The sequence below is a fragment of the Lissotriton vulgaris genome, chromosome 5 (genome assembly GCF_964263255.1).
Source record: "Lissotriton vulgaris chromosome 5, aLisVul1.2, whole genome shotgun sequence".
Classification (NCBI taxonomy): Eukaryota; Metazoa; Chordata; class Amphibia; order Caudata; family Salamandridae; genus Lissotriton; species Lissotriton vulgaris.
Window position 1 is genome coordinate 520,175,432 of NC_141693.1, and position 24,081 is coordinate 520,199,512.

General features: G+C 45.3%; 1 protein-coding gene across 1 annotated transcript in view; it reads left to right on the forward strand.

The window, feature by feature from the left end:
• The first annotated feature begins 481 nt into the window (after positions 1 to 481).
• ATAD1 (ATPase family AAA domain containing 1) overlaps positions 482 to 24,081 on the forward strand; it is a 283,160-nt gene continuing 259,560 nt past the window's right edge. The window contains exon 1 of the mRNA XM_086921956.1: positions 482 to 751. The gene's annotated coding sequence lies outside the window, so the exon portion shown is untranslated. The remainder of the gene's footprint in view (positions 752 to 24,081) is intronic.

The following is a 24,081-nucleotide window of genomic DNA, read 5'->3' on the forward strand; positions in this document are numbered from 1 at the left end:
CGCTAGGTAAATGTGCGCTTTATAAGTGTTTTTAAATTCAAATTATGACAGCTGTCAAATAGTCCTACTTTTATGTCGATGGTTACTGCATACCGTAGTCCTACTTCTATGTCTATGACCTGTCCCCGTTTTTTGTTTTGAGAATCTGGTCACCCTACCTATATACGCCCCTAGATTTGCACATGGGAATGTGGCCACTTGTGCTTCATAACATTCAGGTATTTCAGTAAGGATACTACATGAGCATTCAGTATGGATCACAGCTAACTTTAAAGTACTTTTTGAGGACATTCTCTTATTGTGAATGTGCACTGATTATTTCCTCAGAGCTGTACATGTTACCATCCTAAGGGGCTGTAAGGAGGAGGAAAGCGGGGCCGACCGGAAGTAGAATGTGACGGCGCCGCTTCAATCCAACCCGGAAGCAGGCAGCAGTCTAGTTGCGGACCCAGTGAGAGGGGAGGAGCCGAGTCAGGAAGACGACGCGGGACGCTAGAGGAGCCCGAGGTGACAGTAATGGTGTGCGATATCGAAAGGAGAGCGGTGCACCCTGGAGAAGACGAGAACAGAGCGGAGGACGGCGGAGCAAGGGAGAAGGAGAGCGAGAGCAGAGTGGAGGACGGCAAGGAGAGAGGAGGCAAGGCAGAGCCAGGAAAGTTTTATCTCAGGCGATCAATCCCGGTGGGCTGAAGGGAGGAGAAGACGCCCTGGGTCCTGACGCCAGGGTCCAAGGGACGGGCCGTGGCTTGAGGCAAGTGCCCTTGAGGGGACCGATTGGGTGGGGGTGGTGGGGTGGGAGCATAGAGAGAAAGGGCACGTAGGGAGTGTTAAAACTGCAAAATATTCCCCAGCACAACCCCTCCCACACTACAGTTTCGGTGATGGTAGCACAATCCAAAACGAACTAGAATAAGTAGTGAATCCAGTTTATTTATTTACTTTCCTCCCCCTTCCCCACCTGACGAACACCTGACGAACACCTGACCGAAGACCAAGAGCACGGAAACAGAAGATTTCCCAAAATCAAGAAAGACCCAGAGTAGAGAGAACCTGGTTCCTGACGGAGGATATTTCTTTTTGTTGTTGTTGTGGTTATTACTTTGTCCCAAGTAACTTTTGGAGAGACCTGAATCCTAAAAGAGAAAATTATAACAGATTCACCATCCAAAAGATGATCTAATAAAAAGATTAGTGGTTGTACACTCCAAAACCTCGTGTTTCTGTGGTACATTAAACTCCTTGACACCCCAGCCATCCTACAAAAGCTTGATAACTTCGTATTAGTGAATTGATGAATTGAAAAACCTTTCAGCAGGGCTTTAAGTGGGATTAAAAAACTGGGGGTCTCTCAGAGGGGCGTGGCCAGTGTAATTAGGGGCGTGGCTTTAAAACGCTTGCGTTAAAAATCTGTGTTTAGCATAGTGTGCCGCCTGACTTGTCTTTTGCTGTTTCTGTCATTGCATCCAGATATGTGATACAACAAGTAACATCATACCTATAACAAGTAAGGACTATTGGCTTTGTCAATGGTTATTAGTTGCATAAAATAAATAAGCTGCAACTATGGCTTGTTACAGCAGATAATATTGAAAAAGCTTCCATTTAAAGCCCTGTTGGCACCACCACAATGTTGCTGCTCTTGCGTTTCAGAAAGAGAAGGGAAATCCAGAAAGAAAATGACTCTTTAAAGGATTTCCCTTCCCCTACAACGCTCCCCTGGCATGACGTCATGCCGTAACTTCTCCACTAGTGAGAAGTAAGCAGTGTGGGCAGCGCACTTCAAGTGCGGGCTATCTCGAAAAGGGGTCTCTATTGGCCTGTTTTGCGCCCTGGCACTTTTTTTCTGGACTGCAGTGATAGCAAACTGCTGTCACTGCAGTCCAGAAAAAAAACGGACCGCCTGTGCCAGGGCTCAGAACAGAGCCCAAAAGAGACCCGTTTCGAGGCCCTCTTTAAAAAACTGCCGGTGCTCAGACCCCTTGAGACCCGGCCCACTTAAAGCCCTGCCTTCAGTATCTTTCCCATTTTGTGTGTCACTCACACTGAATGGCCTTTTTGTGACGCTCCTACCAATCTGAATTTGCAGCCCTATCTAAGCGTAGTGGTGCTTTACCAGTGCTACAAATACATCAATTTGTAGAATTCACGCTCGGCAGCTATGATGTTTACTAACTAACTAAAGAGCATCATTACAAAGAGCATCAATACAACCAGGAATTAATTTCAGATCACCAATTACTGAGAAGTCTTAAAACCATCTTCAAAACAAGAATCTGAAAATTCTGGGACAAAAATCTAACCAATCTTTCAAGTCTACATTAAAAAGGGAAGGTGGCATGTTGACCTACCCTACAGTCTGTAAGTATTTGCTCACAATAGCTGGAGATGCCTTTACCCACTAGCAAGAAAACAGTATTCCGGTAACCTTAGCAGGTTATTGCTTTCCCCTCCAAAGGGGAGGGAAGACAGGGTGTATGGCAGACCTTTTCAGGTGAACAAAGAAAATGAAAGCTGAAATACTTTAGCACCTCACCTGCACACAAGATTGCACATGTGCTGGGATTTTATATGGCAAAAAACCTAGAAGCGCCTCCCTGTAGGCAACCCTCTCACCCAAGCACCAAAAAGGTTACCTCATCACTGAGATCCCATTCAAAAATACCCCCACCCCTTTTCAAAAGCAAAATGCTACACAAGTGATCATAACCGCTATATAACGCAAAGTCCTCTGGTGACCACGTTTCAAGAGGAGACATAGATAGGGAAGTGGAGGACAAATGGGCCCCCACCAAACATGAAGCAGCCCAAATAATGTCTATGTGAAGTGTCCCTAAGAAATCAAATACACCATAGTCTTCTATTGCAATACCCTCTCTTGCCTCTCACTCACGTCTCCCCCTGTCTGTCCTTTCCTCTCTAAATGAAATTTAAAAAAACATGGCTCTCTGGTTTGCTGTCCTTACACCTTGTGCCATTTTGATTGTCTCCTATGTGAACTGTGAAGTACTGCATACACCTCCTAACATCAAGTTTAAAGGTTAACTTGTGTTTGCAAAAACAAAACCATCTCCCCCAGGGTTGATGTTGCAATACACCAGTGTTAAGAAAGCTGGAGCAATATTGCCAACTTTCCTATTTCGCTATGACAAGCTAAGTGGCCAAAGAAGAGAAGTTGCATAACAAGCATTGGAAATGCAATAGGTCTCGCAGCATTAGAGTTAGTGCTTTTAGAATTGTTTATGGGTTTTTTTGTAAATCTTTAGCATTTTTGTTTCCTGTAGCCAATGCTAAAGAATTAAAAAAAAAGCCATAAACATTTCTAAAAGCTCTAACTCAAATGCTCCGAGACCTATTGCACTGTGTGAGGGTGAGGGTGAGTGAGGGTGAGGGTGGGTGAGGGGTTGAGGGTGAGTGAGGGTGAGGGGTTGAGGGTGAATGAGAATGAGGGTGAGTGAGTGAGGGTGAGTGAGGGTGAGTGAGGGTGAGTGAGTGAGGGTGAGTGAGTGAGTGAGGGTGAGTGAGTGAGTGAGGGTGAGTGAGGGTGAGGGTGAGTGAGGGTGAGGGTGAGTGAGGGTGAGGGTGAGTGAGGGTGAGTGAGGGTGAGTGAGGGTGAGTGAGGGTGAGTGAGGGTGAGGGTGAGGGTGAGTGAGGGTGAGTGAGGGTGAGTGAGGGTGAGTGAGGGTGAGGGTGAGTGAGGGTGAGGGTGAGTGAGGGTGAGGGGTTGATGTTGAGGGGTTGATGTTGAGGGGTTGAGGGTGAGTGAGGGGTTGAGTGAGGGTGAGGGTGAGGGGTTGAGGAAACAAGCAGGCACTCCGAGTCTGCTACTGAGTACCTGCACTTCTGTTTTCCCATTCCAAGCACTGAAGTGAAGTAAACACTGAGCATGATTCAAGGAGGCTTACCATTAACAGGGTGGGGGGTCAGGGGAGGGCAGCAAATTACGTCACTAACTAGAGACAATGCCTAAAACGTGCTTCGAAAGATACCGAGAACAAATGTGACTGACCACCACGGGAGAGACTGTACCACAGCACGTACTCGAAGTGTTTACTTTGGCAACACCTTTCACACCTGTGAAGCCAATTAAATATATTCGGTCTACTTGTAATAAACTGTCTGTAGGTTCAGCTCTGAGAGAGGTTGTTGTTCCCTGCAGTCAAAGGAGGTCAAAAGAAGCAAGCTCTTCCAATACACGGCGCACCGAAATTCACCCAAAGTACGACATACCTGAAGGGACACAAAACCTATGTTTGTGTGTGTGTTACGTTTCCCTCTAGAAACTCACGTCAGGACCGAGAGTCCTCGGAGGCCGGGAAACGCCCAGTCAAGTGATCTGACCCCAGTGCTGGGGTCGCGGCAGAATGTTTATTTAAAATAGAAATAGAGCTGAAAGCCTCCACTTGAGGGCACTTAATTGCTTGGCCGGGGAGGTGCCCTGTGATGGGCCAGCAGCCCCATCCAGGACGGGTACAGTGCTTAAAAGCCCCCCCCCCCTCAGTGCACCCTAAACCTGGATCAATTGCTTCGAAAGCGCACACATTAATCACCAAGGCAGCGAGGAAAGGGGGAGACGGGGGAGGGGGGAGGGGGTAGGGGGGAAGAGGTCGCGGGAGCAGCAGCGGCGGTGGGGAAAACGGGCGAAAAAGGAGGAACCGTGGCTTAGCTAGGGGGGGCAGTCCGCCCCAGGCTGCATTTACAAGGTGCGCTTGCTCTTCACACGGGGGCCGCGCGGCACTGGCGGCTGCCTTTATAATTTATTTGGGGACACGCAAATTCTATAATAAAATCTCAAACAGCCTGGATGGAGGTGTGCAATGCCTCCGAGCCTCCTACCATTACAGCTGGGGCAGGGTGCAGGCGGATTACAATTAAAGGCTGGCGCCGTCACATCCTGCTGCCAACGGCGGGGAGTTTGTTTTGGAAGGAAGCAGCACGGAGAGACTGTTTATCGCCGGAGCCGGCACTGTAATTATGGCGCTCGCAGAACTGCCTTCTGCTTGTCCAGGCTGGGCTGTCAAAAATCGCCCCATGGAATTGTTAAATTATAGGCTGAGCGTGCCTCTCACTCTGGTACAGTGCAAGCGAACGTCCATTGCCGGCTCGGTATACCGTCAGGGTTCAGCAACAGGGCACAGCTGACCCCTGGAGTACGTCCTGCGAGATCAAGACTGCGGTAAGAGATCGGTGTGTGTGTCCTTGTCTGTGGGCCACTGACTTATAAAGTAACTCAAACTGTTCTCCAGTGGCAGGCCGCAGGCACAGAGGACGGCACCTCTGCCAGTCCGACATATCAGCGGCGACACGACGAGCACCCATGCCTTGCAAGTCTATAAAATAAAAAACCTTAGACCTGCCGCTCCTGTAAAGAGCTCCCCTACCTTTAGAATGTGGATCCAACTTCAGCTTTTCATGAAAATGCATTGTTTTGCATGAATGCATGTCAGCAGGAAATTGATGTTTTTAACCACGTCAGATAAATGTTGCATATTAAATGCGTAGCATCTGTAACTTTCTTTCGGTTTCATCTTGGCAGCGAGGAAAGGGGGAGACCGGTCCAATTAGTGCTTGGAGACGCCGGTGAGAAGACGGTGGGCGCACACCAATTAGGGTCGGCACTCAATGGGCCTCTGTGGGCTCAGGCGCCAGGGGTGCAAGCAGGGGAGAGCCGGGGTGATTAACCGTCCTCAGGGCGCACAGGCAACTCTGAAAAGGCAACAGTGAAGGAGAAAAACACAAGAGGCAGGAGAGAAAGAAAACAGGACGGACGGAAGAGAGGGGAGGGGGGAGGAGAAATGCGACACGGCGGGAAGGGGAGGGGGCGGAGCGGGTTAATTAAATCAAACAAACAAGACGGACGGACGGAGGAGGGGGGAGGAGAAATGCGACACGGCGGGAGGGGGCGGAGCGGGTAAACAAAGACGGACGTGCACGCGCTTTTAAGCTCAATGCGCATTGAGCTTAAAAGTCACGGGCACTGCAAGGAATCGCCACGATTCCTTGCAGTGTGGATAAAGAGCGGATAAGTCCCAATACTCTCGCCTTGCTCGATGCGCATGCGCATCGACAGGCGAGACCTAAAAAGGCTTTGATGCCTTGGTGCCAGTATTCTGCCTGCTCTGGACTACAAAGCGCAAGAAAAGCTTGACGTTTGTAAAGTGCGGTGCGGGGAAGATTGTGGGCTTTTGTTTAAGTATTCATGTTAATCACAGCCACTACACGAGCGGTGATTAACATTAATACTTAAACAAAAGCCCACAATTTTTCTGGCAACCGTGCTTTACAAACAAAAGAGTAGAGAAAGTTTAAAAACACAGCGTGTACTTCTAGAAAGTACACACTTTATTTTTAACTTGCTCTACTCTTTGGTTTGTAAAGCGCGGTGTGGGGAAGGTTGTGGGCTTTTGTTTAAGTATTCATGTTAATCACAGCCCCTTCACAAGCTGTGATTAATATGAATACTTAAACAAAAGCCCACAATCTCTCTTGCAACCGCGCTTTACAAACAAAAGACTCGAGCAAGTTTAAAAACACAGCGTGTACTTTCTGGAAGTACACGCTGTGTTTTTTAACTTGATCTACTCTTTGGTTTGTGAAGAGTGGTGCGGAGAAGGTTGTAGACTTTTGTTTAAGTATTCATGTTAATGACAGCTCGTGAAGGGGCAGTGATTAACATGAATACTTACACAAAAGCCCACAATCTGCCCCGCAAGTGCCAACAGCCACAAGCCCCCAAGACAAAAGCCAGCCTTACCTGCACTCCTGAGTCCCGACTCTCCTCCGGCACATCACTGCATCCAGGAAGTGACTGATTTTCATGCCGCTCGATTTTTTTTTTAAAGCAGCGGTGTGACTATCTCGCAGGATGTCCTATGTGAGTGCGCACTGCACATAGGGCAGTGCGTGCACCTTAATGGGAACAGTGTCCATGACTGTCACCCACAGCATCCGAGTCAGAGTGTGAATCATTTTCATCACTGGGCTCAGGTGTGTTGTGATCAGTTGGTACAGAAGAAGACGGAACATCAACAACACTGGAGTCACTGTTTCTAACATGCATTTCGTTTCTCCTGTTCACATTTACTGGTTCACCATAATCCAACCATAAATCATTATTAGGATTACTCCCACCATGCTGACCAAAATGTTTGCTATCAGTCCTGCATTTATATAATATGTTCCTATGCCACACTTTGCCATCAATGAGTTTGGCAGCCCTATTGTACAATTTGCATATGCAAAGGGGAGTAGTGAATCTACTTTCACCCTTCTTGACTTTTTTTTCAAGGCAAACTATGACCAGATCACCAACATTAAATGTGTGATCCTTTACACAGTGCTTATTGTCATACCACTCTTTATAGCACATCTGTGATTTTTCGATGTTACTTCTGATGGTATCGGGTGACCACTCAATCTGTCTAGATGTTGACATCCACCCTAAGTTCCTGCTGATGGGTTGTCTACCTCTCCTGAGAACAAAAGGCGATGCATTGGTACTGGTACTGGGTGTTATTCTGTAAGCCCATATGAACTTAAAAATTCTTTTTCCCAGTTAAGATTACTATTTCTGGACAATTGTATGGTGCCTTTTATGACCCTGTTGAATCTTTCAACAAGGCCATTCCCTTCAGGATGATAGAGTGGGGTGGTATTGTGAGTTATGCAATTCCTCTTGAGGAATGATTTAAAAGCTTCAGATGAGAATCGGGGTCCATTGTCGGGTAGGATCCACTTTGGTAGCCCCTCACCCATGAAAAGTTTGTTCAAGAATGAAATTATACAGGTACTATGCACTAAGAATTTTTGATTTCAGGCCATTTAGAGAAATGATTCATGACCACAAGACTGATTGGATTTCACCATCGTAGCCTTCAATGGGTCCAGTAATGTCCAAGCCAACTCTTTCCCAGGGCATGCTCGGGGATACAATGGGATTTAGGGGAACTCTGGAAACCTTTAGACTTTTGTCAGTCATTGCAGCTCACACAATTTCTGATAAGAACCTCAACTTGTTTGTCTATCCCAGGCCACCAATAGTTGTTTTTTTACTCTTAGTTTAGTCGTAGATACGCCCAGGTGACCAACGCGGCAACGTTTTCGAATTTTCTTTTTTAGCGAATTGGGGGGGGAACAGCTTTCCCTATTCTGAATAAAACATCCTTTTCAAAACTTAATTCTTTTCTCAGTTCCCAATAAATTCTGAAGTCTTTGTCAAGATGTCTTTTGTCCGGCCACTGGCTGTTGATGTTTTACAGACATTTTGCAGTGTGATGTCTCTCGGCATGTGTTCTTTCCATTGAGTTTTGGTAATGACATCAAAGTTATCATCAACCAGAAAGGCTACTTTCCCAATGTCTTCTTGATCTTCACTGATCTCCTCATTGGGTAGGGGTAATCTACTTAAAGTCTGCAACTTTGTTCTTGACACCAGGCCAGTATTCAACCATGTAGTTGTAATCCAGCAGTTTGACAGACATTTTACTGAGCCTGGGAGAAGCCCTTTGCAAACCAGCTGCTGAAAGGATTTTGATGAGAGGTTTATGATCCGTCCTTAAGCGAACATTGTAACCCCAAGCATACACTCTGAAGTAGTTAAGGGCCCATGAGCAAGCAAGCATTTCGCGTTCGATCACTGAATACCTCTCTTTTGCAGTGGTCAGTGAACGAGACGCAAAGGCTACAACCCATTCATTATTGTCAAAGTCTTTCTGTGAAAGGACAGCACCAAGCCTCTTGTTGCTGGCATCTGTATTGACATAAATCTGAGCATTGGGATCAAAACCTTTAAGAATAGGTGCATCACTTATTTCTTTTTTTAAAGTTGTCAAAGGCATTCTGACACATAAGGGACCATATGAATTTAACTTTATTTTTGAGTAGTTGCCGAATGTGGTAGTTTTGTATAAATTTAGAATAGAGTTCGGTTAAACCGAGGAAATCTCTTACTTCATCTTAGCCGGTGGGACTAGGTGCTTGGTGAATGGCTTCAACAAGACCTCTTGGATTTTATACCATCTTGACTTTTGCAATGACCGAGATAAACAACGTCGGTTTGAGAACTTACATTTCTCAAATTCAACAGCTAACCCATTTTTTTTTTTATTATTCAAACACCTGCCTTAAACGTGCATCATGCTACGTTTGGTTTCTCCCCGTGACCAGGAAATCATCATGGAAAAACTCAATGCCCACATCACCCTCAAAGGTGGGTGACCTCTCTGAAAAGGGGCTGCGGCTGAAGCTAAACCAAAAGGTACCCTCGTGAAGCGATAGCAACCAAACAGTGTAATGAAGATTGTGTATTTTTTACTATCGACATGTAAGTGTACCTCGTGGTAAGCAGACTTAAGATCTATGTTATGTTATGTTATGTTAAGCATTTTGTAAAGCACAACAGCTGCCCTGGCAACGGGGCGTCCCGGCGCTAGAACCATCATAACCAACTGGGAGAAAAGAGGGGAGAAAACCTACATGGGGGGGGAAGAGATGAGTTTTGATAGCTTTGCGGAAAGCCAGTAGGTTGTCAATGCAGCGGATGTGGAGGGGGAGGGAGTTCCATAACTTAGCCCCTAGCAGTCTGAAGGAGCGTCCTCCTATACGACAGTACTTCGTGTAGGGGACCAGTACTAAGTGTTGCCCTTTGGAGAGGAGGTTACGTTGGGGATTATAGGGCGTTAGCAGCGGGCGAAGGAGCTCTGGTCCCTCAGTACTCAGAATTTTAAAGGCAAAGATGAGGGCCTTGAATTGGATACGGGCTTCCACCGGCAGCCAGTGCAGTCTGTGGATGGTAGCTCTCGCGGAGCACCTTCTAGGCAGACCTACTATTGCCCTGGCGGCGTAATTCTGAATCCGTTGGAATCTCTTGATTTCCGCTTTGTTAGCTCCTAACAGCAGGACACTCGCGTAGTCCAGCCTGGCTAAGATGGTCGATTGTACGATGAGTTGCCTCGTTTTGGAATCAAAGAAGCCTAGGATGGGATTAAGGCTTCTCAGTAGTCCGATGCAGGTTGCGGCAACTTTTTTAGTTAGCCTAGCGTGCCGCATCACTGATGACATATGTAGATCTACGTTATCATTTTAAACTGCGCAGGCAAGGGCTCCACAAGTATCCTTTAGACAACCGGCAATTATGAATCTCACCGCAGGGGCCCTGGAACAGCCTGAAGCTTGTGAATTGAAATTCCTCCGATCACCGCATGCTGCCACGGACAGGAACCCAGTGCAGCGCTCAAAGCATGAAGCGAAGTCCACCCTCCAAAGACAGAGCAAGTCTCCAACAACTTGAAATTCTTGATTGAAGATGGTTGAAGTGAGGGGCTTCCCGCTCGTCACCACTTGTAATAGCGCAGCAGGAACTGTAAGGTTCAAGTTGAGTTCAATGCAACAGCCCCATACAGGTCTGAGCAGCAGCGCAGATCAGTTCAACTGTCATGAGAAAACGTTAACATAACGGCACAACGGTGTACCTTAGAATGTGGAATGTTAGGGGAACCAATAGGGCATGGTGTTATGGCAAACGTAGGCCATGTCGCGTGCAGGTGAGTTACAGTCCGTTATTGTTGCGTGCCATACTAGTTCTACTGCAATCCAGATTTAGTCCATTGGACAAGCTAATACTCGTTTAGCCCGCACCTCCCACAACACTGTCTTCAAGCCACAGATCTTTATTATCGAATTAAATGGTATGAATTGTATTGATCTTGGAAGGTTTAATGGCCTAGTTGGCTCCATCGGGATTTAGAACTCAAAAAGGCTGACTTCTTGGCACTCAGGTCGGTGTTCAATATACCTTAAATTCATTTGAAGGTATATGGAATATTCTGTAACCTGCTCACTTTTTTTGCATCATTATCAAAAATGGGGTGACCTAAAATGGTCCTGGACCTGGGTATAGTACGGTATCAAAAACAATGGTCCTCGACCGAAATTGATTCTGTGATTCAATCAGGCTTATCGTTGTAAGTTCATAAATTATGAGCTAGACTCATTTGCTCCAAGTATTAAATACAAGCTTTTAAATTAAAAATGCAACAACCCAAAAACTTCATAGTGGAGAATCAACAATTTTTAACTCTACCAACTTCAAAATAGTCTTTTTGTCTTTTTCAAAGTTAAGTCTAATCACTTTAGGTACATAGAGAGGATGCTCGAAGGAACGTGCAAAGGAAGGGTGCTCAAGAGTTAGAGGGGTGAATAAAACAGAGCAAAAGTGCGTGACATTTTAAAAACGTGGAGGAAAAAACATTACACTGGTTAAATAATTCCAGTACAATAAATCTTGGCCACAAATACTATTGCTACATAGTACATTTACATCAAGAATTTTCTTTTTGGCACGTTTATACAGATTAGGGTTATACCTGGTCCAAGAAGGTATAGGGGGTGGGCGTCAACGTTTCGACCCAACTTAGTGCTTAGGGGATTAGTGGTAACCTCAGCTATGTGGGTCTTCTTCAGGACGAAAGGGAGGGGTAGGCTCTACCAGACAGGTGTCGGATTCTTAAGTATAAATAGTAAGATGTAAGGGTTGTGCATGAATTGTATAATCATTGCATAAAAAGGACTGTGCTGGAGTAGCACTGTTAAAGACTCGCCTGTATGGAAATCGGGGCAGTCAGGGTAATTAATATTCAGAGCGAGGCATCTGGTGATGTCACACAGGTGTGTAAGAAGCCAACATCCATATGTGCATCTGCAGCTGTTTTCTTATTCTGTATGTGGAGAAACTCTCATTAGAGTCTGCTAACATTCATTTAGTGAGCTCGCAAGATCATACGAGCAGTATCACTTACCCTGTACAAGTGAATAACATCCCCAGTTAGTAGGGTGTATGGAGCGGATTCTGCAACAGTAAAACTGTGTCCATCGATTTGGGCGGGGGATGTCCTCACCTATGGCAAAAGGAATTCCCGTCAGTCGAAACCTTGGTACTGACAAGGGATTCACAGTTACTATGAAGGTGCACTGTGTGCACTTACCCCAGTCAGAAGAGGTGAGCACTTACTCTTCGTGTTGAGTGCTGGGCTGGGTCACTATTAAGGAAGGATAAGTGTTAGGTTTCCTAATGTTTAGAAACGGAGTATTTAAAAAAAAAAAAATTGAGTGGGAGAGGATCATGCTAATCAGGGAACGGGCCTGCTCACCTGCACGATTTAGCGTCTCCGTTCAGCTTCCCCAAAAGATGAAGACGGAAGCTCCGCGGCGAGGACGTTTTAAGCATCTCTCTGGCATGTACGTAAGCCGATGACACCACGTATGCGTGTGTCGGTGCCGGCGTGTAAATGACAGCAGTGGAGAAAAGACTACATTACTCGCAACATGAATCGTATGTGTTTTTAGACTCTGGTCAAGTTATATGAACAATGGACAGTGGTTGTATCTTAGTGCTATATTAGTATTACAGATCTAGGCGCTGCTCAGTGAGCACGCAAGGTTAATTAGAGGATGTCGGTAATTGTAAGCCCATGTGAACCAACAAGGAAGTTGGAAACAATTGGAAAGGCATCGGTGCTTGATATTATCATGTTGAAATTAGTCTCTTGGTGACATATGGGACCGGTAGGGCATCGTCCATAAGGCAGAGGCCAATACATAAACATACATTGTATGCAAATCACAGTATGGTCTACTAAGGAAATTAAACATTCCTGACTGATACGTAATTTTGCGAAGAACATGAGTATAAGACACAAAAATGCAACTTAAATATAAACCAACAATTTGTCTAGGCACATCATCTCTGGCTAGTAGTTAATTTCTATGTGTCATAAGGAACTAATAAAGCACAGTTGACCCAGGCAAAAGTTTAAAAATACAGCGTGCACAGTACTCCGTATGGTGTATTAAAACAGCATTCGTGATTGTTTGGTCATTGTATGAAAAACAAAAACAATAATACATCCACAGTATAAATCACAATAATACAACAAATTGTGCAGACACATTTTCTCAAGTGTGCAGTTGTTGTGCTAAAAACATACTGTATAGACTTTCCAATGTTATAACAAAAGTGAGTGGTGAACCTACTGATGTATGGATGTCACTTGACATATATCCAGTTCTGTGTCCTACTTTCAGGTGTATCTAGCCATTGTTCATGATAGAAACCTGCTTGTTAAGCTCTTCATTCTCGCTCTGACCGTGTGTGATGGTATCAAACAGATGTATGAAACAGCATTCGCGAATATTCAAAACATTCGCGAAATCCCCACCCCTGGGGTTGGGTTTCACCTTCTCTACCACCCACCACTTCAAACTTTCAGGTTTGTGCCCAAACCTGGTGAAATGGTCAACCAAGGGTGCCCTGGTGTCTGACATCTGATACGGCTGCAAAGCTGCAGGATGCGACATTTGGCTTTTTGGACGGTTTGGCATATGTACATGAAATTGCAGGGACAGACTATTGCATATATGACCCCTGCACTGTTGCAGTTGATGTGTTCCTGTAGTTCATGTGTATGATTGTTGTGTGTGAACCGTATGGTATCCTGAACCAAAGGGCATGCTTTGCATTGCCCACATTTCGTGTGTCCTTTGACAGGTGTGGCCCCCCAAAGGGTGGTCTGAGTCGTCTTGGGGTTAGATGGTAGTAGTGCCTTCACTACATGAGCTCTGACATTTTTTGCTTTTTTAAAAGCATGTAAAGGTGGCGGTGCCTTATTCAAAACATCTGCCACCAAATGCCAGGGTTCGTTGATAATTTTCTTCACTGCATTGCTTTTTGTGGAGAAGGTAGTGACGCAGACCAGCCGGTCCTCACTGCCCTTCTCCTTGGTTTTGGGCTCTAAGAGATGTTCTCTATGATTGTGCCAAGCCCTTTTACGTGCCTGTTTAAGTAGTCGAATAGGGTATCCCCTTTCGACCAGACGAGCCAAACAATCATCTTTTTTGGAGCAATTCCTACGCAACCTCATGAATTGGCCAAAAGGTAAGTTATCCCTGAGGTTGCGTGGCTGGTGACTAGTGTAGCATAGAAGTGTATTACGCTCACTCAGTATCCTATACAGACTTGTATATAGATTACCTTCCTCTGCATTAATGGTGATGCCTAGGAAGTTTATTCTGGATCTGTTGTACTCAAGCGTAAATTGGATGTCCGGCGAGCAAGTGTTAAGCCAAAGGTGAAACATTTTAAGTGTTTCATCATCACCCTTCCATTTAATGAGGACATCGTCAATGTAGCGACGCCATAATACCACGTGTTTTCCCTGTATGGATTGGAATTGCTCAACACATGTGTGTGCTCAAAAAAGTCCATGAAGAGGATAGCTAGATTGGGGGCAAAGCTAGCCCCCATCGCTACGCCCTTGGTCTGGACGTAGTACTGGCCCTGAAAACAAAAGTAGTTCTCTGTCATAGCAATAGTTAATAGCTCGATGATTAATTCTGTGGGTACATTATGCGGGGCCGGGCGTAGGTTTAGTGCTATTTCCATACATTCCAAGGCCTCAGTCTGAGGGATGTTGGTATACAGGGCCGTGATGTCCATAGTGGCCAGTAGGTGATCGATAGGGTCATGGAGGCGCTGGCCCACCAACTGTATAGTTTGCATGGTGTCCCTAATATATGTTGTGGTGTTCTCTGCTAGGGGTCTGAGGAAGGTATCAATATATTTACTGATTGGTTCCAACAGTGAACCACAGCCCGAGATTATCGGCCTACCTGGTGGGTCCCTCAACCTCTTGTGTACCTTTGGGAGGGTATATATAGTAGGCATTCTTGGGTGTTTGTTGTTCAAGTATTCTAATTCCTTTTTACTAAGGAAGCCGTTCTCTAGCACCCTACGTGTCGTAGTATCAATAAGTTTGCTAAGTCTTTTAGTGGGATCTGAACTCAATCTTACGTAATGTCCAGCTACTCCTAATTGGGAGAGTATCTCGTTCTTATAATCATCGCGGTTTTGTACCACGATTGCTCCCCCCTTGTCCGCTGGTTTGATCACTATAGACGTGTTCTCCCTAAGGGATGTCAATGCTTGTCGCTCGGCTCTTGTGTTGTTATATTTCACATATTGTCTTTCCGATATGGTTCTTTCTACATCACGCATCACAACTTATTCATAGGCCAGAATTCTGGCTGGCATGAGGTGTGACGCGGCGTTAAATTTAGAAGGAGGTCTTAGGCTGCTCCCCGTGAATGTAGGATTATAGGAAGGTCTTAGGCCGCTCCACTTTTTTTGCGTGGCACTTTATCCACTCTTTCAAGTGGCATTCTGGGATTTCTAAAGCCATGTTCTTAATGCTAACATTGAAATTAGGGGTCGGCAGTACTCCGTGAAATTCCATGGAGTTTTCACATTACTCCTCGTTGTACAACTCTGTGAGTTCCGCCCATCCATAGAAGTAAGTCCTTGGGTAAGGAAGAATAAAAAGTCAAACTGCCCCAACAACTGCGGCAGTCCCTCTGTTGCTCTAGAGTCAGTGTAGAAGAGAGGCTGACACCCCTGTTGCGGGGAACAGAAAATATTAGACTGAGTATTGTCTTTGCTTTTACTGCATGATTTTTATTGGTGGTTATGCAAGAAAATAAACGTAAATGTCCTTCCTCTTTTCTTCAGGGTGTATGCACTCTTCCTGGAACCTCCTCTCAGCCAGACGCCAGGTGTCCAGGGCATTATACAGTGTCAAACGTGACTATACCTGTCTGTATAGGGAAAAGAGTGGGGGAAGCACACCCGACATGCAGGCAATCAGAACAGCAGTAACAGAAAAAAGCATTCACCTTTGTGTGCATAGATCAAAATGTTGGGAGTCCTTAACGGTGCACAGAATAAAGCATCAGTGTGTTTCTCCCTTTTAAAGGCCGTGTCTGCTCCTCCACCCTCCTCCCACTCACTAGGAACCGAGCCTGCACCTGTGCGAGCCACGCTCCTCCTGGGATGCGGCTGGCAGCTCGTGGGATCGTTGGCTTCCTGGCATTAGTGTCGGCATCGGCATCAGTGTCGGTATCTCGGGGCTGGACTCCGGCTTCCCTGGAACGTGTTTGATGTTCCTTCCTGCTAGAGGCTGCTCCACACTGCTTTCTCCACTCGAGGCACAGTACACTGTCCTCCACATCGACGTGGGGCTCCTCGTCAGTTCCCTGTGGTGCCCCTTTCCCCGTCCTGATCCGGTCTTGAATGGGCCAAGGTTGCGTGGTTCATCCACATGTCACCGTCGGGCATCGGAGAGTTAAAGGGCCCATAGCCTGTTATAACGGGGTCATTGTCTGCTGCAAAAAACTCTCCTTTGGTCTGGCAGGAGGGCTGGAAATAAAGCAGAGGTTTGGGCACGTAAAGAAGTGTCCATTCTTCCTTCTCGTCAGGGTCAGCGGGGCACAGAGCCTGGCAGCCAACCCCCCCACTGTCCCATCCTGCTCCTTGGAGGAAAGATCAGGAGAGGTTCACTCTCCTCTTCCACACAATCATCTGTGACCAGGAGCATGGCTATTTTGGACCTCTCGAAGGGGGGTTTGAGGTGGTTGATGTGGAGGACCCTTAAAGGGTTCCTAGGAGTCTTGAGGTCCACTAGGTAGATAAACTCACTCTTATGCTTCTTCACCTCATAGGGCCCAGACCAATGGTCTTGCAGGGCCCGGGCTCCACAGGCTCCATCAGCCATACTTTTTGGCTAGGCTGAAACGCAGAGTGGCCGTCTGGTCATACCATTGTTTCATGAACTCCTGGCTGGCTTCTAGATGCACCTTAGCGTGATTCCAGAAGCCCTTGGTCATGTAGCTGACCACATCCTGGTGGACCTTCCTGGGAGCTTGCTCCCACCTCTCCTTTACCAGACTGAGAGTATGGGTGCCCATACAGAAGCTCAAAGGGGCACAAGCCAAACCCCTTCGGTGGCACTTCCCGGGACCCAAACAACAGGCAAGAGCACGCCCCACTTCCGCCTCAAGTGATCTGTCAGGCCCATGATCATACCTTTTGAGGGTCTTGTTTAACCTCTCAATGAGCCCATTGGTTTGAGGATGGTAAGGATTGGAGAACTTGTAGGTTCCCCTTCACGTATGCCGGCATTTGGTACCACGGTCTGACACCACCTTACTTACAAATTACTTGCTGCACCTGCATTGGTAATTTCCTCTTACCATGCTTGTCTCAACATTGTAGGTTGGTTAAAAGAACAAATGTCTCATGTTGTGGGATGGTTCAAGAATCTGCTTACCGTGCAAAGTACTGTGAACTATTGTAGGGTGATACTGTATCCTCCTCCAGCAGGGGCCTCATATTCTTGTTTGGCCCAGGGTTAAGTTAAATCCACCTTGATAATGTAAATAGGCTTCAAACCAAAATAAACAGAATTTGTTCTAACTTCTTTAACAAAGTCTTTTACCTTCAGAGAGCGCCCCTTTGCACAATGCCTTTAAATACTACGTTTTCAATGAATTTTGCGGGCATGCTTGGTGCTATTTCCATGCTTCTAACCCCACTGGCATTCCAACACTTTCCAAGAACATAGACCCTTGATTATGGAACTGTCTTCAAAATTACACTTGAAGGTATGTCTGTATTTATGGGCTACTATTTACACACCTGTGTGGCAAATTTGTTTCTCACTGATGTGGTCATCTTTCATCATTCTGCTAAGACAATAGATGTGCTGTATCCATCTGAGAAACACTCATAAACTTCTTCTACCAGCTGCTAGACCTCTCTTATAGGGCAGCATTTGCTTTCATTCTATTGTTTCAAACATCCTGTTACAGTATTTGGATTTGCTTCGTTTGGAGTGGCTGGAGCACATACATCGGCTGATAAATCATCGTTCACTTTGGAGGGCTTTGCAGCTGCCTATTATCACATCTGCTTCCTATGGTGACCTTTGCTCTTGTCTCACGTGGCACCAAAGTTTGGTATGTCCCCAACATCTCCACTGTAATCAATGGTTTTCGGGGCTCTGGCTCCTGTTGCTTCTGGGCACCAACATCAAGGTCAATGCTGATTTGTGCATCTGCCTGTTTCACCTGCTGCATCTTTGATTGCAAGATTTAGTCATCTTATGCCAACACTGATTGCAAGATCTACATCATCTCTAGAGTCTTCAATGGTTTTGATCACATGCTTTTTACAGTTGCCTCAGAGCAACAAATCAATGTTCGATACTTTGGATATGGGGGTTCGAACCTTTTTGACACAGAACACAGTTTAAAAAGAAAAGGGCGTTCAGCGGTTGCTGCTTTCCTCATGTACCCATCTATTTTCTTTTGTCTTTTGCACCTGATATTTTCTTGACTACGTTCACCTTGCTGCATAATCACATTTGAGATAAGGCAATCACCTTGCTTGATCATTTCTCAATGCACATAATAACATTTGATGTATTCCCTAGAAAGCTTTCTATTAAACCTGACATCCTTGGATTTGCGTTTCCTTAAACCTTTTACCTTCACTCATGCTCGATGAATGTGTTTTTGTTCGATTTAAGACTATGAGCACTTTACCACTGCTAACCTGGACTAGGGTGCTTGTGCTCTCCTCTTCAAACATGGTAACATTAGCATAACCCTGATTGGCACATTTGATTTACTTGTAAGTCCTTAGTAAATGGTACTACCTGTATGGAAGTCCTGTTAATTAAATGCGATTCATGGGTGTGCAGCACTCTTTGTGCCACCTGCTAAAGTAGCCTTTTAATTTGAAACTGCTCATTTGACCTGGCAAAATTAACCTTTTGCCAGGCCTAATCCTTCCTTTTTAATACATTCTAGAACATTGGAATGTTGGGAGCTCCATTAAAAACAATGGAGTGCTCCGCTCTTCTAATGGCCGGTAGAGGCCCTGAGCTCCAACATTCCAATGTTGTCCTTCACAACTGTTGCTTTGAACAAAGGCTTTATGAAGACCGAGGGGTTTTCAATCCCCTTGGGCACCGTGAGGCCTTTGTTTTATTTGTTAAAGTATTCTGCCCGCTAGTGTTGGAATGTTCTAATAGCCTTATAGCCCTCCATAGCTAGGCTTCACCGGCAATAAAGTCCTGCTCCCTTGTTAAAGGCCTAAGCCGGAGGGGCCTTTAATGGCTGGTATAGCCTACTACAGTGGGCTATAAGGCTTTATTAGAACATTGCATTGTAATGTTGGCAGCTCCATTGAAGACAATGGAGTGCTCCGGCTTCTAATGGCTGGTAAAAGTCTGGTAAACCAACATTCCATTGTTTGTCGTTCACAGGTGTTGCTGTGAACAAAGGCCTCATGGAGCCCGATTGGATTTAAATCCCCTCTGGCTCACTGATATCTTTGTTTTATTTGTTATGACATTCTTGACCTGTGGACATTACAGAAGAAGGACTGCCCTGCCACTAGAGGATTGCCTTGGTGGAACCAGAGGACTGCTCTACTGCTTGAGTACTGCCTTGCTGTCTGAGAAGGAAGACTGGACCTGCTTTCCTTCATCCCAGGCTAACCTGAGTAACTCCAAGGGTTGGCTGATTGACCTCCTTTTTGAGTTACAGGAATAGAACAAGCACCAGAGGCCTGCCAAGCAACTGGCCAGCTGACCTGCTGCACTGGATTTGCCCGGATCTGCCTGTGACCTGCTGCTGGCCTCTGCTGGAGAGAGTTCTGGTCCCCAAGAGGTGCCCCTCAGGTCCTGAATCCTTGGATGGCATCAAAGGGCATTGCTCCCTGTCTAAGTGTGGGTTTCATTGGAACCAAAAAATGAGAAGCAACTCCATGCAGAACCTCGCATTGCCGCTCCTGATCACCTGCCTCATTGGAACCAACGCTGCATGACACAACTCGACGCCAGATCTTGCATCACAGTTCCTGATAGATGGGCTCATTGGAACCCACTCAGCTCGATGTAACTCAATGCAAGACCTGTCATTGCAGCTTCTGATAGGCGGCCTCACTGAAAGTGATGCAGCGCCTCGCATTAAGGACATATGGTACAATTCTCAAAGGGACTAACCTGATCCCTTTCATCCTCACAACCAAAAACCTAATTTCTTACGCATAGTTTCAGTCCAGAAGTGTTCTATATGTTGCCTTATATGTCTTTTAGGGCATGCCAGTATATTCTGCAATCGCTGATTTGCTTAGGCCTTATACTTTATTATTAATTTAGCTAAGCTGATGCATTATTTTTACTAATAATTCAGGTTCCGGTTCTGCTGAGGGGGGATCGAATGGTTCAGGTGCAAGTGCACTTGGTTCAAGTGGTTTTTGAAATGGAGGTGTGAGGGGTGGTTTGTGAAGTTGTAGTATTTGTTGGGTCAACCTACCTGGTAAATATGTTGATTTTTGTTTTGTCTTCATTTTGACTGGATTTCATGATAATTTATTTTAAATAAAGTTTGTCTTTTGTGTGTACAAGGTTAAATGTTGGGTTGGGAACATTGCTATTGAGTTCATTCAGATCGTGAATGCCACCTAAAACTGACAATCAACAATCTAGTTGCAGTGGTCAATGAAGCCAATTAGCTATCAAAAATAGACCTCAATTCAGGGTATTGTCAGTTGTTTTCTGACCCTGAGTCCAGACATATCTCCACCTTCTCGACACATGTTGGACTTTGAAGGTACAACATACTGAACCTCAGCATCTCCAACGCTGATGAGATTTTCCAAAACTCTATCAGAGGTTTATGGAGTCATCAAAGTCAACAATAACATCCTGTTCGTGACAAGACCACATAGTAATATAACCCCATTTAAGGGAGGTCTGTCTACTCCCACAGGACAGTGGCCTTTCCCTGAAAAAAAAGAAATCTGAATTTTTCTGGTCCAGGTTTGATTTCTTTGGTGACTTAGCAGGAGGACTGACATCTAACATGCTGTTGTTATCCATGTGTCTCTTTGTGGAGATGCTTGAGGCTGGTACATGATGTAGCCTGCGAAGTAAAGAGACGGATGCCGGAGAGTCCGGTTAGTGTCTTTTTATTACCCTCTCTTCTCCTTACAGTGATCTTGTCTCCTCCCTCAAACACAAAATACAATTTGACTCCTCCTATTGCCGATGGGCTTCCTGTTTCCAGTTCAAGGTAGAGGAGTCTTTCCCCAGCTTCCCATCGCTGACCCTACACATGAGATGACAATTCACTCATGTGCAACATTCTACAACGCTATAAGTACTCAAATCATGTCAGAGCTGAGCACTGACATAATCACTGGAATCAAGCTGTACCCGGCTGATGAACCCGTACCTAGGGAGAAATCAGTCCTTGGTGTAGTGTCACGAAACTGTGAGCTAGAACATTTGTGGGTCTGGGCAGACTTAATAGAGGAAGTTCGTAACCTTCGGGGAGGTGTTAAGGTGTGGTTATTAACGGCTATGACTTAATCAGAGAGTAGAGTGTGATTGTATGCTGAGGAGTAAAGATGCACAATGCATAGCTTCGTTTGTGGCGTATTCATTTGCATGCTCCTGGACTGGAGAGGACACTACACCTGGCGACAAGGACAGGATATGTGCCCGAAGAAACGAGACTGCTCTCTTTGGAAGTTTGCAACATTATGGCAAACTCCTTGTGTGTGCCACATGAGCCCAATTTCATTGAGAAGCAGTTCGAAGGGAGATACTGCACCACATCCTAATACAGAGCCATCATTGATAGAAAGCAAAGTGCTAAAGGCAGGCACAACCAGGTATGATGCAAAACGCTGAAAGTAGTGATGAACAAGTATTAGAGCTGAAATCATCACTTACCGTCAAAAAAGAAGGTGGTGCCTTACTACATCTGATTGGGTATGATAACCCATTTACAAGCACACAGCCAGTGCTTGGTGGAGATACTGGCCCAGAAGAACAGCTGGCGTCACCTGAAAAGCATATACTCTCCGCAGCAGTAGAAAAGAGCATGAAGTACGATGTTGCTGTGTTTCTAAAACCACCTCCACCATTCGACACAGCAAAGAAGCAGAATATTGGCACCAGATGGACTGCAAGGATTGAGACATTCTATGACTTCATGGATGCTCTAGAAAAAGTAGATGATAAGAAAATCATTAAGTATCTGAAGAACCTTGTCAGTGACAGAGTGAAAGAAGTGATAAAGAAAATATCACAAGCTGATGCAGTATAATACCATCAAATCAAAGAAGCAATGGGAGCCAATTTCAATCTGATTCAGAACGTCAGCTATTAAAGATACATTTTCAATCAAGCATGACAGCAAGTTGGTGAAATGATGGATGAGTTTGTTGAAAGACTTGATGTGCTTATCAAACATTGCAGGATTAGTGATTTTAATTATGAAGAAGCCATACATCTGAGTTATTGATGGCTGCCTTTCAAACTCCTTCCGAAGATTCATATTGAGAGAGACGCTCAGCTTAGTGAAAGTAATAATGGCCTCCAGGGCCGAAGTTAGAGCATATCGGCAAGCCGCTGACATGCAAGCTGGAACAGAGAAACGTGTATCAGTGTTGGCCATGAAGAGTAAGAACAATCACTGAGTAGACGCATGCAAGTTGCCATCTACAAATAAGAAAACATTGTATTTCCGATGTGGGTTTTCATTTCCACATGAAGACCAATATCCAGCCAAAGGCCAAACATGGAAAGGCTGCGGTAAGGAGAGCCACTTCATAATGGTTTGCAGAGGGAAAAAGAATCTAACTACATCACAATGAAAAGAGAAAATAGACTCCAGAGAGTTCGAGAAGCATTCTCGCAACAGCCACAAAGCAAAAAAGCACCATCAGATACGGCATGGTGAAACCAGACAGTCGATCGTCGTCAAGTTCATCCTACAGAGGCTTGTCAGCATCATTATCAAGCACCAGTGAAGGAGATGGATGTGCGCTGATAGCACCAACCAATGAACGACAGGCAGGTTTGGCAGCTTGCAAGGAAGAACGAACATCAAAGGCAAACCACCAAACGAAACAACAAAACTTATTTGGACATCGTTCCAGGATTACAATAAAGGTCAACGGTTGCCCCATAACCTTTATTATAGACAGTGCTGCATCGGTTAACATGATGCCAGTTGAAAAGTTCAACAGCCTATCTCCTGTGCCACGACTCATCCTGTCAGTGTGTCGTCAGGTGCAGAAATATTTCAGGATGTTATACATCAAATAATTCAACGAGGTCTTATCTCCTAACTGTTTAATGAAACCTTCCCGACCTGTTATAACCCTCTGGACATAACGCTTGAGGGAGTTTCTTTCTCTTTGCAGGTCTTTTCCAGGCCATAAGTTAGACATCAGTTCCCTCTTGGATGATTATAAACCGGATTTTGTTTTCCTTACGGAAGCTTGGCTTCATGAGGAATCTGGATCAGACAATGTCCAGGCCCTTTCACCTGAGTATTATATGATCTGAAGGGAGAGAGTGGGTAGAAAAGGTGGAGGGCTTGCTATTCTTGTGAAAAACTCACTCAATTGTAGAACTGATCCCCTCATGCTCCACCATTGTGAATGTCTTGTGTTCTCCATCTCTCTCTCCCATACCTCTACATTTTTGGGAGTTTATCGTCCTCCAGGACCAGCCAGTCAATTTATTCAGGCTGTGGCAGAGGTACTTGCGAGTATGGCCACAAAATGTACTCATTTTACTATAATGGGAGATTTAAATCTCAACTTTGATGATTACAATGATTCCCAAGACTTCTGTTTTATGTATGACTTAGCTACCATACAATTTGAACAAAGGGTCCATGGCCCCACTCACTCAGGGGGTCATTATTGGATACGATCTTTACCTATAATTCCCTTCGGGAAGTCTTGGATCCAGTTCCTCTCTCTTGGACAGATCATTTTTTATGTCTATGATCTCCAGGCTTCCTAAATCATCTACACCCTTTAAGAGGAATGTAATACTAGACCGACACTGGTCTTAGTTAAATTGGGATAACTGGAGATGCTCCCTGACTCAGTCCCTTCCCCATTTGGGCCCTAATCAGGAAGTAGCATACAATAAGATCATGACAGGCTGACTCAGGCTTAGATCAAAATATCCCTAAGTGGACATAACTGAAAAACCTAATAATAAGTTTGCCCCATGGTATTACCCCCCCACCTTAGAACACTAAAGAAAAACTGCAGGGTTGCAGAAAGGGAATGGAGGAAGGACTACGGGGAATCCAAATCCAAAAAAACATATGTAGGGAGAAAGTTAGGGTTTACTACTCTGAAATCTGTCTCCCCCC